At 44.3% G+C, this 16,649-nt stretch overlaps 1 pseudogene across 1 annotated transcript; it reads left to right on the plus strand.

Moving 5' to 3' along the window:
• The first annotated feature begins 12,391 nt into the window (after window positions 1-12,391).
• On the plus strand, window positions 12,392-13,280 carry LOC308242685 (cleavage and polyadenylation specificity factor subunit 5-like; annotated as a pseudogene). Its single transcript has 2 exons — window positions 12,392-12,396; window positions 12,543-13,280. The product of its transcript is annotated as a cleavage and polyadenylation specificity factor subunit 5-like (transcript).
• Window positions 13,281-16,649: the final 3,369 nt, after the last annotated feature.

Here is a 16,649-nt window from a genome sequence, read left to right on the forward strand (position 1 = left end):
TTGCTCACACGACTTCAGTTTTGTCCAGTCTTGCAACCAAGACAGGACAAGTCTCAGGAAGAAATCAGTTCCCTGAGAAGGACAAAGAAGGACTAGAGAAAGCAATGGTGTCATTGTGCGGCCAGGTTACCCACCCCTAGAACTGCCCACTTCTTGGTTATTTAAGATGTAACTTAACAAATGTCCTCAGAGTATAATTATTCTGTTACTTGCAGCAGAGAGCACTCTATATACATTCATGATTCCAACTATTACATGTTAATGATCCTCAAATCTCAGATTCCAGTTCATACTGCTCTCTCACGTAAACTGAAGATTTTTTGGAGATCTCTGCTGGGATGTCCCAAAAGCACCTCAAACTCAGCATATCCCAAGCAGCACACAGCCTCCCTTTTTCTTGTTTCATTTCTCAGGACCCATACACCCATTTGCATAGACCAGATGTCTGGGAGCCATCCTTGAGCTCCCCCTCTCTCCCATTGCACTCAGTCAATCTCAGCATCAAGCCTGGGTCCATCTTTACATCTCACTTGTGCATCCTCCCATCTGTGAGTCTGACTCTCCCTTGGACTTTGAAGACTTTAAGGACAAAAACTGCGTCTATTCATCTCTTTACCTCCAGTGCCTCGCACATAATAGACACTTAACAAATGTTTCTTAAATGGGTGAATAAGTGAACGTGTGAATTAAACAAGGGAGCAGCAGGGTCACTGTCAGACTTGGATGAGATCAAGGTACTTGACCAAGTTTGTGTGTGTGTGTGTATGTCTGTGTGTTGTCTGAGATGGTGCAGCCAGTGGGGAGAAAGTACTGGAAGATTGGGGAGAGGGTGATGGAGTAAATTCTGAAGCTTTTGGAAGAAAAAGGACAATCTGACTGTTGAGATGGGAGGATAAGAGAGAGGAAAAGATGGAGGAGAGAATCAGAGGTGTTGGAAAGTTGAGAGAAAGGTGCTCATGTTGACGACTTCAGTCCAGAGAATTGAGGTCAACTTTTGAGGCAGAGGCAGGGAGAAGGGTAGGATGAGTGGGTGGTGGAAAATGTTTGGACCAGTGTGAAACACAGGAGGAAGTGCCCTGGGGGCTGGGGGGAGGACTGTCTGCAAGCAGAAGAGCCTCGCTGATGTTTCCGAATGCACATTTGCCAGTTGTGAGGAGCCATTCACATGATTCTGTTGACTTTCTCCAGCCACACTTGGCAGCCCAGGTGCAAAAGCCAAGCAAATGGACAGTGGGATCAACTCCAGCCTGGGAGCTGGCAAGGCTGGCACTGCTGAAAGTCAAGGGGTGGGAAAGGGAAATTCCCACATGGGTCATGCTGGGCATCAAAACATGTCCTGTCATTTAATCCTCACAACAGTCCTGCAAGGGAGGTATTATGATCTTCGTTTTTCCCAGGAGGAAACGAGATTCAGAGAATTAATGGCTTGGCCAAAGTGACAATTGGCAGAGCTGAGCTGGGGTTCATATCCAAGGTAGCCTGACTCCTAAACCTGTACTCCTTACACTGAAGCATTTATTGAATGCTTATTGCATTCCAGGCACTGTGCAAAGCTCTTTCCATTCATCTTCTTGTTAATCCTCAAAATAGCTCAGTGAGACAGGAATGGTCATGTTTTTCCCTGTTTTATAGCTGAGCTACAGAAGCTCAGAGAGGTTAAGTCACTTGGCCAAAGTCCCCCAGCCAGTGAGTGACAGAGCCAGCACCAGAAGTAGGAACTTATAAATCAGTATCATTACCAGTTAATGGAACATTCTATCAAATTATAGACTGACAGATGAAGAGACAAATTCAGAATCTCAGTGGTATGTCTGAGCCCAAAGCTTTTAACTACTATATCTTACTGCTTCCCTTTCTACAAGTCTTATTTATTCACTGTACTGTTTATTAGTGAAACTTTCAAACATACCAAAGTAGAGAAAATAGTATAATGAACTCATGTAACCAAAACCAGCTTTCATCCTTAATGTTTCCTCAGTCTTACTTTGTCTATAATTCCCCACACATACTTCTTTTTTTTTCTGGAATATTTTAAAGCCAGTCATAGTCATTAAGTCATTTCACTCATAAATACTTCAGTAAGCATTTCTAACTGATAATCATTGACTTTCATAATCACCATGCCATTATCATACCTAGTAAAAATAACAATTATTTTCCCCTCTCCCCCAAGAGTTTATTTAAGCCAAACTGACACCATATGCCAGGGAGCAAGATCTCAAATGCTCTGGAGAATAACAGTTTTGCCATTTCTTTTTTTTCTTTTCTAATTTGTATTTTATTGATTTTTTGAGAGAGAAAGGGAGAAGAGAGAGGCGGGGCGGGGGGGGGGGTGGGAAACAGTGATTTGTTGTTCCACTTATTTATGTATTCCTTGGTTTATTCTTGTATATGCCCTGACCAGGGATCAAACCCTCAACCTTGGCGTATCAGGACAACGTTCTAACCAACTGAACTATCTGGCCAGGGCATAATAATTTATTTTTTAAAATATTTTTATTGATTTCAGAGAGGAAGGGAGAGAGAGATAAAAACATGAATGATGATCGCCAAAACCGGTTTGGCTCAGTGGATAGAGCGTCAGCCTGCGGACTGAGGGGTCCCAGGTTCGATTCCGGTCAAGGGCATGTAACTTGGTTGCGGGCACATCCCCAGTAGGAGGTGTGCAGGAGGCAGTTGATCTATGTTTCTCTCTCATCGATGTTTCTGACTATCTATCCCTTTTCCTTCCTCTCTGTAAAAAATCAATAAAATATATTTTAAAAAAAACAAAAAACATCAATGATGGGAGAGATCATGGATCCACTGCCTCCTGCATGCCCCACACTGGGGATCAAGCCTATAACTTGGGTATATGACCTGACTGGGAATTGAACCATGACCTCCTGGTTCATAGGTCAAAACGACCAGTGAGCCACACCGGCTGGGCAATAATTTCTTAATATTACCTAAATCCCAAACCATTTCCAGAGGTTGTTGATTGTCTCACATATCTTTTACAGTTAGTTTGCCAAATCTGATCCAAATAAGGTCTGAGACAGGGCATATTACTGATTTTGTCTCATCGGTCTCTTTTAATCTATAACAATCGCCTTCCCTCCCATCCTTCTGTGCCACTGATTTGTCAGAGAATGATTCTGGGCACTGTGATTCCCATTTTGACGTATCGGGAACTGAAGTTCAGAAAGGTTAAGTGACGTGTGGAACATCACACAGCTAAGAGACAGACTTCTTATTTGGTACTGTCCCAAAAAGTCTGTGTTACTAATGGGAGGAGCGTTACTGTCTGAGACCGGTCTCAGCTGATTAAGAGGGCAGGAAAAGCAGCAGGGAAAATGGTCTGGCTTGGCAAGGAAGAGAGAGAGATGGAAGGTAATAGCAATTACAGTACAGCATTATTTTTTGATTTAATGCTTACAAGTGGCTGGGCATCCTGGCACTATTTCAGTCAGTTGTCACAACAAACACGAGTAAGTCATACTTATCTCCACTTTAGAGCTAAGGAAACTGAAGCACAGATTGGAGTTGCCCCAAGTCTCACGGCTAGTGTAGGCAGAGCTGGAATAAGCCGATTTAACCCCACAGTCTAACCCCAAAGTCTATGTTCTTTTTCATTGTCACTAGAGAGGGGACTTTTTAGAAACCTGAGTTCTTGAGGCCTCTTGGTTGGGGGAAAGAACCATGGCCTGGGGCCTGGACACCTGGGCTCCATCTTTAGCTCTGCCAGAGACCAGCAATGTGATGCCCAGCAAGCCACACCCACCTTCAGTTTCTTCATCTGCCAAATGGAGCAACTGAAAGAGATGATCCCTGAGTGTACTTCCCTGTCCCCAGTAGAAAGGATTCTCGGAGGAGCTCTTCCCTGTGATGACAACAGGCCTGGGGATGTGATGCAGGAGGAACCACCCTCCGTCTCCCCTTTCATTTCCGCATAGCTTGGGCTTGCTTACATATTTCCTTGGTACATCATGGTGTTCCTTTCCACATGTGTGCTGTTCTCCCTCCAGCCCCCATGACCTCCCTCGGAGGGTGGGGCCCACCGTGCCTCTTCCTCTGGATTTCCCCTCGAGCCTCTGTGGTGCCTCAGAAAGGTGGGGGGAGATCTTATTTGCTTATAGTTTGAGATCAAAGTCATCCTCATAAAAGAATCACCCTTAATCAAGGGATCAACCAATAGGTCATTTGATCCAGAGGCTAAAGCCACAGTTGGCAGAGGTGGGTCCATGGGGTCTGGGACATGATGTAGTGCCCCAGATGCCAGGGCAAAGTCCCCTGGGCCTGGCCCATGTGCCATGGAAGGGGAACATAGAGTCCTGGGACTCAGCACTCAGGACTAGAAGCCCCTCAGGCCTCCTTCCTCTGTCCCCTAGTCCAGACACTTGTGGACAGCTACAAGGGCTCTAGGGAATGGGTGGCCTTAGAGAAAGGGACTGTCCAGGGAACATGGGGTGTCAACAGGGTCTGGAGGGGGCTCTACAAGGATGATCCTGAAATAGAGTATTGAAAGTTCTTTATAGATTGAGATATAATAAACCATTACTATAAGGCCCTGAGAGTGCAAAGCAACAACAAAGAAGCTGCCCAGGCACTAATGAATCCAAGTTCAAGTTTAGGCTCCTCTACATATCAGCTCTGTTACCTTGGGAAGGTTACCTAACTGTGTCTCAGTTTCCTCATCTATAAATGAGAGTTGGTTAGAGTAATGATATCTCTGGACCTTTCTAGCCCTGATAGTCTTGGGTTTTGAGTGACTGCCCCTAACACTCTATCCCTTGCAGAAAATTAATGGTAGAGGTGAGAGTCCACTTGCCCAGGTACATGGCACATATCTGGCACATGATAGACACTCAGCAAACATTGTTTTTAATATTTTCACAGTCAACCCAGCCAGCATGGCTCAGTGGTTGAGCGTCTACCTATGAACCAGGAGGTTGAGGTTCGATTTCCGGTCAGGACACAGGCCTGGGTTTCTGGTTCCATCCCCAGTGTGGAGCATGTAGGAGGCAGCTGATCGATGATTATCTCTCATCATTGATGCTTCTATCTATCCATCTCTCTCTCCCTCTCCCTTCCTCTTTGAAATAAATAAAATATATTTTAAAAATATTTTCACACTCAAGGGAATAATACGGGCTGGCATTTACTAAAAAGTTACTATGGATAACTCCATGACCTATGTATTAGCTATTGCTGCACAATAGATTTCCCCAAAACTTAGCAGTTTAAAACAGTAATAAACATTTATTATCTCACCCCATTTCTGTGGGTGGTTCAGTTCAGTATCTCCAAGGAGGTTGTAGTGAAGATGTTGCCTGGGGCTGCAGTCAGTTCATCTCAAGGCTTCACTTCCAAGGTGGCTTACTCACATGGTGGGCAGCTGGTGGGAGGCGTCAGTTCAACACACATACCTCTCCATAGAGCTGCTTGAGCATCCTCATAGCATGGTGGCTGGAGAGTGACCCGAAAAAGCAAGGCAGAAGTGGCAATGTCTTTTATGACCTAGCCTTACACATCACACACATCACTCCCATTGTATTCTATTGGATGCATAGAACAACCCTGATGAAGTGTGGAGGGGAGCACACAGGAGCATGAGTAACAGGAGGCAAGAATTATTGAGGTCCATCTTGGAGGCCAGCTATCACAGTCTGCTCTAAGTGTTTTATAGCTATTGATTTATTTGTTAATTCATGAGGTCAATATTTCTTTCTTTCTTAAATATGTTTTTTTATTGATTTTTAGAGAGACAGGAAGGGAGCGAGATAGAGGGATAGAAACATCAATGAGAGAGAAACATATTCAAACAGCTGCCTCCTGCACGCCCCCCACTGGGGATCAAGCCCACAACCAGGGCATGTGCCCTGACCGGGAATCAAACCCATGATCTCTTGGCTCCTGGGTCCATGCTCAACCACTGAGCTACACTGGCTGGGCGCTATTTCTATCATGCTTATTTTACAGATTGAGTCACAAAGATATTAGGTAAATTGGTTAAGGTTACATTTCTAGGAAATGGGCATTGTTATGAACTGAATTGTGTCTCCCCAAAATGTTGCTCTAAACCCTAATGAGATAGTATTTGGAGATGGGGGCCTTTGGAGGTAACTCAGTGATAGGGTCATGACGTAGGGCCCTCATCTGATGGGACTAGAGTCCTTAGCGACACAAGAGAGCCTGCTCTCTGTCTCTTCGTGCACATTTGCCGAGGAAAGGCCATGTGAGCACACAGGAGGTGACAACCATGTGCAAGCCAAGAGAAAAAGGCTAAGAATGAAACCTGCCAGCACCTTGACCTTGGACTTCCAGCCTCCAGAACTGTGAGAAATAAAGTTCCTGTTGTTTAAGCCTCAAGCCTGTAGTATTTTGTTATGACAACCTGAGCAGACTAAGAAAGTCCTTAAACTCAGAGAATTGGGCATCTTAGCTATCACTCTTTTTTTTTTTTAAATATATTTTATTGATTTTTGACAGAGAGGAAGGAAGAGGGATAGAGAGTTAGAAACATCGATCAGCTGCCTCCTGCACACCTCCTACTGGGGATGTGCCCACAACCAAGTTACGTGCCCTTGACCGGAATCGAACCTGGGACCTTTCAGTCCACAGGCCGACGCTCTACCACTGAGCCAAACCGGTTTTGGCTTAGCTATCACTCTTAAACTTTCTTTCCCTCTATGGCCCTATGAGCAGTGATCCTGACTCAGCTGTCTGGCCCCTGGGCTCTGGGGAGAGACTCTTATTAACATGGGGCCAGTGAGCACTGGGAAACTTGAAAAAGAAACTGGATGCCCAGCAGGCGAGGCTCAGTGCTTGAGCGTCCACCTATGAACCAGGAGGTCACGGTTTGATTCCCGGTCATGGCACATGCCTGGGTTGTGGGCTCGATCCCCACTGTGGGGCGTGCTGGAGGCAGCTGATCCATGATTCTCTCTCATCACTGATGTTTCTATCTCTCTCTCCCTTACCCTTCCTCCCTGAAATCAATAAAAATATATTTCAAAAACAAAAAAGAAACTGGAGGAAGCCTCATGGCAAACTCAAAGCCCCAGGCTCAGTACTGACCCAAAGGTTCAGGTGCTTGTATCCTAGAGAGACAGTCTTGGGGGCCAGCTGCCCATCCCACCTGGCCTGCTATTCCCCACCCCCACCAGCTTGAACCTTGGGTTTGCCACCACACACACACACACACACACACACACACACACACACACACGCACTGGACGATCCAGATCATAAGCAGTAAGCAGGAGGAAAACAAACTATATTTAAACTGGCAGTTGCTTCATAAACAAAGCTAAAAGACAAGTAAGTGACCCTTGGGAGAAAACAGTAGAAACACTGGTGAAGACCAAGTGTCAATCCCCACAATACACTAAAGTTTTAAAAACAAGCAAAGGATACAGAAAAGGCCATTCACAAAAAAGAATAAATGCTAGTGCCTCCTGCCCCCAAAACAAAAACAAACAAAACAGAGGTGCTTGTCCTCACTAATGTTAAAAATCTCATTAAAACCACAATAAGATCTGATTTTTCTTCTATCAGATTGACAAAAATAGGAAACAGTAATAATAGCCAAGGTTGGTGAAGGTGGAGGGCAACGGACACTGCTACTACACTTGACCTTGGGGAGTGCAATTTGACAAAATCAAAATGTAAAATATTCATACATGTGCCTTAGTAGTTGTATTCTGAGAAATTTATCTTATAAAAAAACTAGAGCTGTGGCAGGTGTGGTTTGGTACATGGTTGGACATCATCCCTTGCACCAAAAGGTTGCTGGTTTGATCCCGGTCAGGGCTTGTGCCTGGGTTGCAGGCTTGATCTAGAGTAGGAGGTATGCAGGAGGCAGCTGATCAATGTTTCTCTTTCCCTCTCCTTTCCTCTCTCTTTCTAAAAATCAATAAAAATGTATTTAAGTATATATATATTTTTAAAAACTAGAAAGATGACAAAAAGATATAGTCAGCTAGCTAGAAATATTCAGATATATAATTTTTATAATTTTTAAAATTTTTCAATTACAGTTGACATACCATATTACATTAGTTTCAGGTGTACAACATAGTAGATCTATTCACATGCAAAAATTTTTTTGCAATACTGTTTGTAGTAGCAAACCCTGGAAACAACCCCAACATCCATCAGTGGAACAAATAAATCGTCCTGTGGTCACATAGTGAATACTGCACAGCAATGAGAAGGAGTAAATATTGCCACATGCAACAACATAGATGAATCTCATAAAGTATGTTGTACGAAAGTGTACGTATTATATAATTCTGTCATTATAAAGTTCACAAAAAGCTCACACTAACCTAAGCTGGTAGAAGTCAGGATCCTGTTAATTCAGTAGGGAGCTGGAAGGGGGAACAAGCAGGGCTCTGAGCTTGCTGGTAATGATCTGTTCTTTTTAAAATATATACCTTTTTTTTTTTTATTGATTTCAGAAAGGAAGGGAGAGGAAGAGAGAGATAGAAACGTCAATGATGAGAGAGAATCGTTGACTGGCTGCCTCCCGTACTCCCCCAACTGGGGATTGAGTCTGCTGCAACTCGGGCATGTGTGTTAACCAGGAATTGAACCGTGCATGACCTCCTGGCTCATAAGTTGACGCTCAACCACTGAGCCACACCAACTGGGCAGTTACGATCTGTTCTTCACTAGGGTTCGGGTTTTGCAGGCATATCATTTTGTGAAAATGCTTTGAACTGTGCACTTATGAATCGTGCACTGTTCTGAATGCATATTACACTTAAAAGAAAAAGTTTACTAAAAAATAAAGCAAAAATATACCCCAATAAGCATTCCAACTGTCTATAAGATAAATATATACATAAATATTTCTCCAATTAAAAACAGACATTGCACTTTCTATTGAATTTAATATGAAAAGATGTCAACAATATATTGTTAGGCACAAAAAGAAAAGTACATGTCACTTATATGCAATCTGATTATTTTCTATTGAAAAAATTATATATGTGTGTATGTAAACAAATTTATATATTAATAATTTTATACTGGCATAGAAAATGGCTGGTAAAAATCCCCAGGTTAAAAGTCACTGTTTTTTTTTTTTGCCTAACTGTCATGGCTCAGTGGTTGAGCATCGATCTATGAACCAGAAGGTTACGGTTTGATTCCCAGTCAGGCACATGCCCAGATCCAGTGTGGGGCATGCAGGAGGCAGCTGACCAATGATTCTCTCTCATCACTGATGTTTCTATCTCTCTTTCCCTCTCCCTTCCTCTCTGAAATCAATAAAATATATATATTTATATATATATTTATATATATATAGTTTTATTGATTTCAGAGAGGAAGGGAGAGGGAGAGATAGGGGAACATCAATGATGAGAGAGTCATTGTTGGCTGCCTCCTGCACGCCCCACATGGAGATCGAGCCCACAACCCGGGCATGTGCCCTGACCAGGAATTGAACTCATGACCTCCTGGTTCATAGGTGAACGCTCAGTTACTAAGCCATGCCAGCCGGGCGAGTTTTTAAAAGTCACTGTTTTTATGGATTAGAACTCAAAGAGCTGGGGTTCCTTACTGGGGCCCTCTACTGAAGCCCAAGAGGAAATTTAAGCTACAGCTGAGTGAGCTGGGCCTTCACCTGTGTCAGAGCCTAGCCCTGGCCAGTAGGCCAGAGGGGACTTAGGACCAGGGTTTCTGGAAACACTGTGAGAGGTGAGCAGCCTCAGGACCCCTGAACAGCCAGGTCAACACCTGGGGCAGTGGTCGGCAAACTCATTAGTCAACAGAGCCAAATATCAACAGTACAACGATTGAAATTTCTTTTGAGAGCCCAATTTTTTAAACTTAAACTTCTTCTAACGCCACTTCTTCAAAATAGACTCGCCCAGGCCGTGGTATTTTGTGGAAGAGCCACACTCAAGGGGCCAAAGAGCCGCATGTGGCTCGCGAGCCGCAGTTTGCCGACCACTGACCTGGGGGAATGCATTTAAAGGCCCCTGCAGAGCAGAGGGAGGACAGCCCTGCCTTCATGGGCCCCAGTGGTTGTGGTGGAGGGGCAGAAAAGGGAACACACTGCTACCCAGGAACCCCACTTAATTATTAGCCCTATAAGGTTATTATGATTGTCTCCATTTCTAGATCAGGATGCCAAGGTTGAGTATGTTGCCCAAGATCACACAGGTAGTAAATGGAACAGCCAGACCTTGAATCCATATCTGTCTGAACCTCCAGTTAGCGGCTGTGCACTGGGCTAGGGAGGGAGAGGATGGAGATTGCAGGGAACAACAGGCTGCTCTAAGTAGACCCAATCCACAGGGCTCAGAGCCTCAGGAGCCCCAACCTACCAGGAATCACAAAAGCAGGCTCTACCCTGTGCCTGCAGCCGGCCACCCTTCTGGAGTCAGGTCTCAACCACTAAATCTGGCTCCTGGGGCCGCTCTGTTAACTCAGCACCGACACCTCAGGTTCCAGCTGCTGGCAGCCTAGAGGTGGGCACCATCCAAAATAGATCCCAGGAGTGAGCGCCTGGTCAGTCCACTGTGCCTCTGGGCACATCCACCAAGCCTAATCCTCCAACGCCCCCTCCACCCCTCACTTTCGCAGCTGCCTCCCTCCCCCGCCAGCCCTTGGGTTCCGAGTCACTAGGGACATGCAGCCTGGCCATTGGAAAAAAACAAAGGGTGGGGCAGCAGGCAGTGTGGTTGGAATAGCCTGGGTCCTGGATTCAAGTCCCTGAAGTTTGAGCCAGTTGTGACTTGTGACTTGGCTGATTGTCTTAAGCAGCTTAGAATAAGCTAATTCACTGATTGTTGGGGGTCAGGGGCAGCAGTGGCTGGGAGCCCACTGTGTACCAGTTTTAATCAGTCCTCACAACTGTGAAAGGTGGGTATTAGTGTCTTCGTTTTACAGATAAAGAAACTGAAGATCAGAAGGGGAAGTAACTTGCTCAAGGTCGCCCACAGTTTGGACTCTGGAACCAAGGAAGGCCTAGATTTTTAACCTAGACCTGTATGAGCTGTGTGGTCTTGGGCAAGTTAGTTTACCTCTCTGAGCCTCAGTTTCCTTAATTATAAAAACCATATTAAATTAACATCCAATTTATAAAATTGTGAGGATTTAAAAGGTAATGTTGCCCTAGCCAGTTTGGCTCAGTTGGGGGGCTTGCAGGAGGCAGCCAATCGATGATTCTCTCACATCATTGATGTTTCTATCTCTCCCTCTCCCTTCTTCTCTGAAATCAATAAAAATATATTAAAAATAAAAAAGATAGTGAGGCGCCGAGACCGGTTTGGCTCAGTGGATAGAGCGTCAGCCTAGGGACTGAAAGGTCCCAGGTTCGATTCCGGTCAAGGGCATGTACCTTGGTTGCGGGCACATCCCCAGTAGGAGGTGTGCAGGAGGCAGCTGATCGATGTTTCTCTCTCATCGATGTTTCTAGCTCTCTGTCCCTCTCCCTTCCTCTCTGTAAAATATCAATAAAATATATTTTTTTTAAAAAAGAAAAAGATAGTGAGGCTACAGAAAGTTTTTAAACTTCTCCGATCAACCCAAGAGGTATTCCTGAGAGAAGCAGCATTTCTGTCCCATTTTAGCCTGAGACCGTGAGTTCACTGGGTGTGTGTGTGTGTGGTTGTGGTGGCGGCTGGTGTATGGGTGGGGTGGTATTTGGGAGAAGATGGGACAACTGGGGTAGGGAGAGTTGTCTCAGCCTGGGGGCAAGGGGGGAGGTCAGGTCAGGTCTAAACATGGGCAGTCTTCCAGACCTCCTTCTCAGAGGATGTCCCAACAGCCTTTTGGGCACCTTGGATGATAAACAAGTTGTCACCCTCCAAGCCCCGAATAAACCTGATAAATCCTGGCAAAGCTGAGGAGAAGAGAGGAGACTCATCTATAAATACTTCATGACTCACTCAGGCTCAGTGTTTATGACTCTGTTGCTCTGGGGAGGAAGGTCTGGGCCAGTCTGAGGTCTCAGGCCTCCTAGTTTGTTCTTCTGGGGCAAGTTTGGGGTCTGTGGCAGGCCCACCATCAGGCCTCCTAGTTTGCTTTTCTGGGGCAAGTTTGGGGTCTGTGGCAGGCCCACCACAGCCTGGCTTAGGGTCCAGCCCATTATCGGATTCTGAGAAAATCTCTCCCCTCTCTGGGCTTCCTGTCATTCGGGAAATGAACCATGTAGCTAATGGGCTGCGAGGCAGGATGGCCTGCCGGTTGGGCACACACACAGGTTTCTGGTACCAGAAAAACGTAGGCTCAAGTCTCAATTTCATTTCTTATCTAGCTGTGTGACTTTAAGCCAATCACTTCACTTTTCTGAATCTCCATTTCCTGAACTATAAAATGGGATAACAATGGAAATACCTTCACAAGATGGTCATAAAGAGAGTGCATATAAGGCACTTCCACAGTAACCAGCATGCAGTAGGCCCTCGGGTAATGAACGGTATTGATTACAAATCAAAGTCTGTTTAAAATACTGTAAGGTTCTCATGTTAATGACAGGTGGAGGGTGCAGATAACCGCTGCCCACACAGGGAAAGTCTCCCTGACTCACCCCTTTCTGCTAGCTGCCAGTACTTGCCAACTTGTCATGGTACCACCCAATCACTCACAGACCAGCTGGCCCAGGGGGAATGGGGTGGGGGAGGACAGAGGGATATCAACCAGTTTGGCAACAAGTACATCCCACAAAACAAGCCCCTCCCCTTGGAGCGAACCATCCCCCTATACCCTCTTACCCATTATACTTTGGGTACAAAAGAGCCCTTCTCTAAGAAGGACAGCTCTGTTGCAGCCAGGTTTCAATGCATGAGGGAGGAATTTGATAAAAATGGAATAAGAAGGACTATGGAAGGGGTTCTGATTGTACATGAGTGCTGGCTACCCCATGTGTTACTGCTACAGCTGGGAACAACTTTCTTCACATTACCTGATGGTGAATTTAACCCAGAAGATATGAAGTCGAAGGACTGAAATGCTTAGTGACAGAGACACTTGGTCATCATGGCAAAGTCCTACAGGACTGGGTCATTGATGACTACATTGGTAACTGGTGGAAACCAAATTTTGAACCTCCTCAGTATCCATATATTGCTACACATATTACAAAACCAAAGGAACATAAGAAGTTGTTTTCAGTTCAACTTCAACAGAAAGCCTTGTTTGCAGTCCCTAAAAATTACAAGCTGGTAGCCGCACCATTGTTAGAATTGTATGACAATACACCAGGACACAGATCCATCATTTCTAGTCTCCTTCAGCTTTTGAGCAGGTTCATGGAGAAGTCAAAGAAGCCGTCTCTGTGAGCACAGCTCTACACCTCATAGAATAAACACGGTAGAAGTTTTGTTTTCTCTCTCTCCCAACGCCTAAATTGCCACCTGCTTGCTACTGTTTGAATAGTAATGTTGATATGAAGAACTAGATAGTGGTGTAAACAAATATGATAATGTTTAACTTGCTTTTGTTTCCACTCGTATGGTTTTGTACATTAAAGAAAGCGGACTTCTTTCTATTTGTGTGTTGTTGTTTTTTAATTTCGCATTAAACTTGTAAAATTATTTTTTTAAATAATTTTGAAAGGGGATACTTGAGGATTTGGTTCCCTCCAGAAAGATATTCAGGGAGCCAGTGGATACTCCAGAACTTTACTAACTCTCTGTTTCCCAAATATGAAGAGCCACTGTATGAAAACAAGAGTTCCCAAGATTGTTAGGGCAAAGGGAAAACACTGTCATTCATCAGATACCTACTATGTGCTAGCTACTGTCACTAACATCATCATCTCATCTGACTCCCTAGTTACCAACAAGGTATAACTCCCTTTTGGAGACCAGTAAACCAAGACCCAATGAAGTTAACTAAATGGCAAAGCTGGGATTTGAACCCAGATCTGTGTGTTTCCAAAGTGCTTGCTATGGATGGCCCACTGGACCACAGAATCTGGCTGCTTTCCTGGTCTAGGAAGGTGACCAAAGACGAGACAGAAGTGAGAGAATGAAGAAGGAAGAATTAAGGAGCTTGGCAACAGCCTGGGACAGTGTAGAGAAATAGAAGGACAATCAGAACTAGGAAGCTGGTTGGGGAAGACACATGACTTTGAGGTGACCACTCTGTGGCATCCACCAGCAGACAGGTGGAAAAGTGTAGCTGAACTTATAAGAAAAATCAGCCTGAGATGGAGGGAAGAGTCCACTGCTCAAGACAGTCTGAAATGGCTGTCTGAGCTTACAACCCCTGGAGACCCTTTTCCGCCAGGTTTTGAAAGCCCTCTTTGTACTACCCTCCTTAGGACCTTTGCACATGCTGTGTGCTCTGCCTAGAATAGTCTTCCCCTTCTCAACTGAGATGTTACCTCTTCAAAGACACCTTCTAAACCACTCTGTCATCAAGGCTTGACTGTACTCAGAATGCTGGTAATGGATGGCTGATGTTACTTGCTCTTGTTTTGTGGCCTTTGTGCTAAGCATTTTGCATGTATTATTTTCATTCACTCCTCACAGTACCCTATAAGTGAGGCACTAATGTTACTTTAATTTCAAATAAAGAAACCTAGATTCAGAGAAGTTAAATATACTGGCCAACACCAAAATTAGTAAATGATAGAGGTGAGAGAGGAACCCAAGTCTTTTGCCAAAACTCTCCTCCCAAGTCCTTTGATATACTGATTCCTCAAGAGGTCTATTGCAGCATCAACTAATAAAGTAAAAAATTGGTTATCCAATGACCAATTTGGAAAACTGTGGTCTTCTTAATTCTTGAGTTAATTAAATACTAGAGGCCCAGTGCACAAATTCGTGCACAGGTGGGGTCCCTTGGCCTGGCCCCAACTGGGGCCACGGGAGGTTGGCTGTGGGAGCACACTGACCACCAGGGGGGAAGCTCCTGCGTTGAGCATCTGCCCCCTGGTGGTCAATGCACGTCATAGCGACCAGTCAACCAGCCATTCAGTTGCTTAGGCTTTTATATATATAGAAGTATTCATTGAATACCTACTATGTGGCAGGCACTATTGTAGGTACTGGAGATACAGAGCAAGAGAGCTTATGTTTTTGTGGGAGAAGACAGACACAGACATAAATAAAGATAATTTCTGATAGTAATAAATGCTATCAAGAAAAAAAGCAGGCCCAGCCAGTGTGTCTCAGTGGTTGAGCATCGACCTATGAACCAGGAGGTCATGGTTCAATTCCCAGTTAGGATACATGCCCAGGTTTCGGGCTCGATCCCCAGTAGGGGGTGTGCAAGAAGCAGCTGATCAATGATTCTCTCTCATCATTGATGTTTCTATCTCTCTCTCCCTCTCCCTTCCTCTCTGAAATCAATAAAAAATATATTTGAAAAATAAGAAGCAGGATAATGGGTTGGAGAGAAACTTGCAATCAGGGGAACTGCTTTAGATATGACATTCAAGGAAGTCCCACCCCCTGGCCCCCGGGAGGTGACCTGAATGATGTGGAGAAGCCAGTCAGTCCTGTGGCAGCTAGTGAGAAGGCCAGGCAATAAGCTTGGCATGTTTAAGGAACAGATAGAATATTATGCAGCCATTCTAAAATATCATTTTGAAGGCTAAAACCTGGAAAAAAGTAAAATAAAAAAGGACGCGATACACTAGGATAACTATTCTAGTGCCTGCACACACCTTGTCCCAACCTTTGCTAGATAGACAAAATTCTCAGAAAAGTGACAGTTATTTCATTGAAGTGGAGTAATTGTGGGTGGTTTTTAAATATTTTCCTTTTTAAAAATATGCTGTTATCACATTATTGTTTCTGTACTTTTTTAAAAGTAAAAATTAAGAAAAAACATTATTTTTTAAAAAATAGCACAAAAAGAAACATTGAGTCATTAATAAAAATAAATAAGGAGAATAAGATGACAAGTCACAGACTGGGAGAAAATATTTGCAAAAGACATATTTGATAAGAGTACTGGTATCCAACATATACAGAGAACTCTTAAAACTCAACAAGAGCCTGGCCAGTGTGGCCCAGTGGTTGAGCATCGACCCATGAACCAGGAGGTCACAGTTCAATTCCTGGTCAGGGCACATGCACAGGTTGCTGGCTTGATCCCCAGTAAAAGACATGCAGGAGGCAGCAGATCAATGACTCTCAGCATTGATGTTTCTATTGCTCTCTCCCCTTCCCTTTCTGAAATCAATAAAAACATTAAAAAAAAAAAACAAAAACAAAAAACAAAAAACCCTCAACAAGAAAATTAACAACCCAATTAAAACATGGGCAAAAGATCTGGACAGCTCACCAGAGAAGATATACAAATGGCAAATAAGCATATGAAAAGATGCTCAACACCATATGTCTAAGGGAATTGCAAATTAAAACAATCAGATACCACTATACACCCATTAGAATGACCCAAATTCTGCCCTAGCCGGTTTGGCTCAGTGGACAGAGCATCAACCTGTGGAAGGGACCCGGGCTCAATTCTGATCAAGGGCACGTGCCCAGGTTGTGGGCTCGATCCTCAGTAGGGGGTGTGCAGGAGGCAGCCAATTGGTGATTCTCTCTCATCATTGATGTTTCCATCTCTCTCTCCCTCTCCCTTCCTCTCTGAAATCAATAAAAATATATTAAAAATAAAAAAAAGAATGACCCAAATTCTAAGCACTGACAACCAACTGCTGGCAAGGATGTGGAGCAACAGGCACTCTC

This window comes from Plecotus auritus (assembly GCF_963455305.1).
Source record: "Plecotus auritus genome assembly, chromosome: 2".
Classification (NCBI taxonomy): Eukaryota; Metazoa; Chordata; class Mammalia; order Chiroptera; family Vespertilionidae; genus Plecotus; species Plecotus auritus.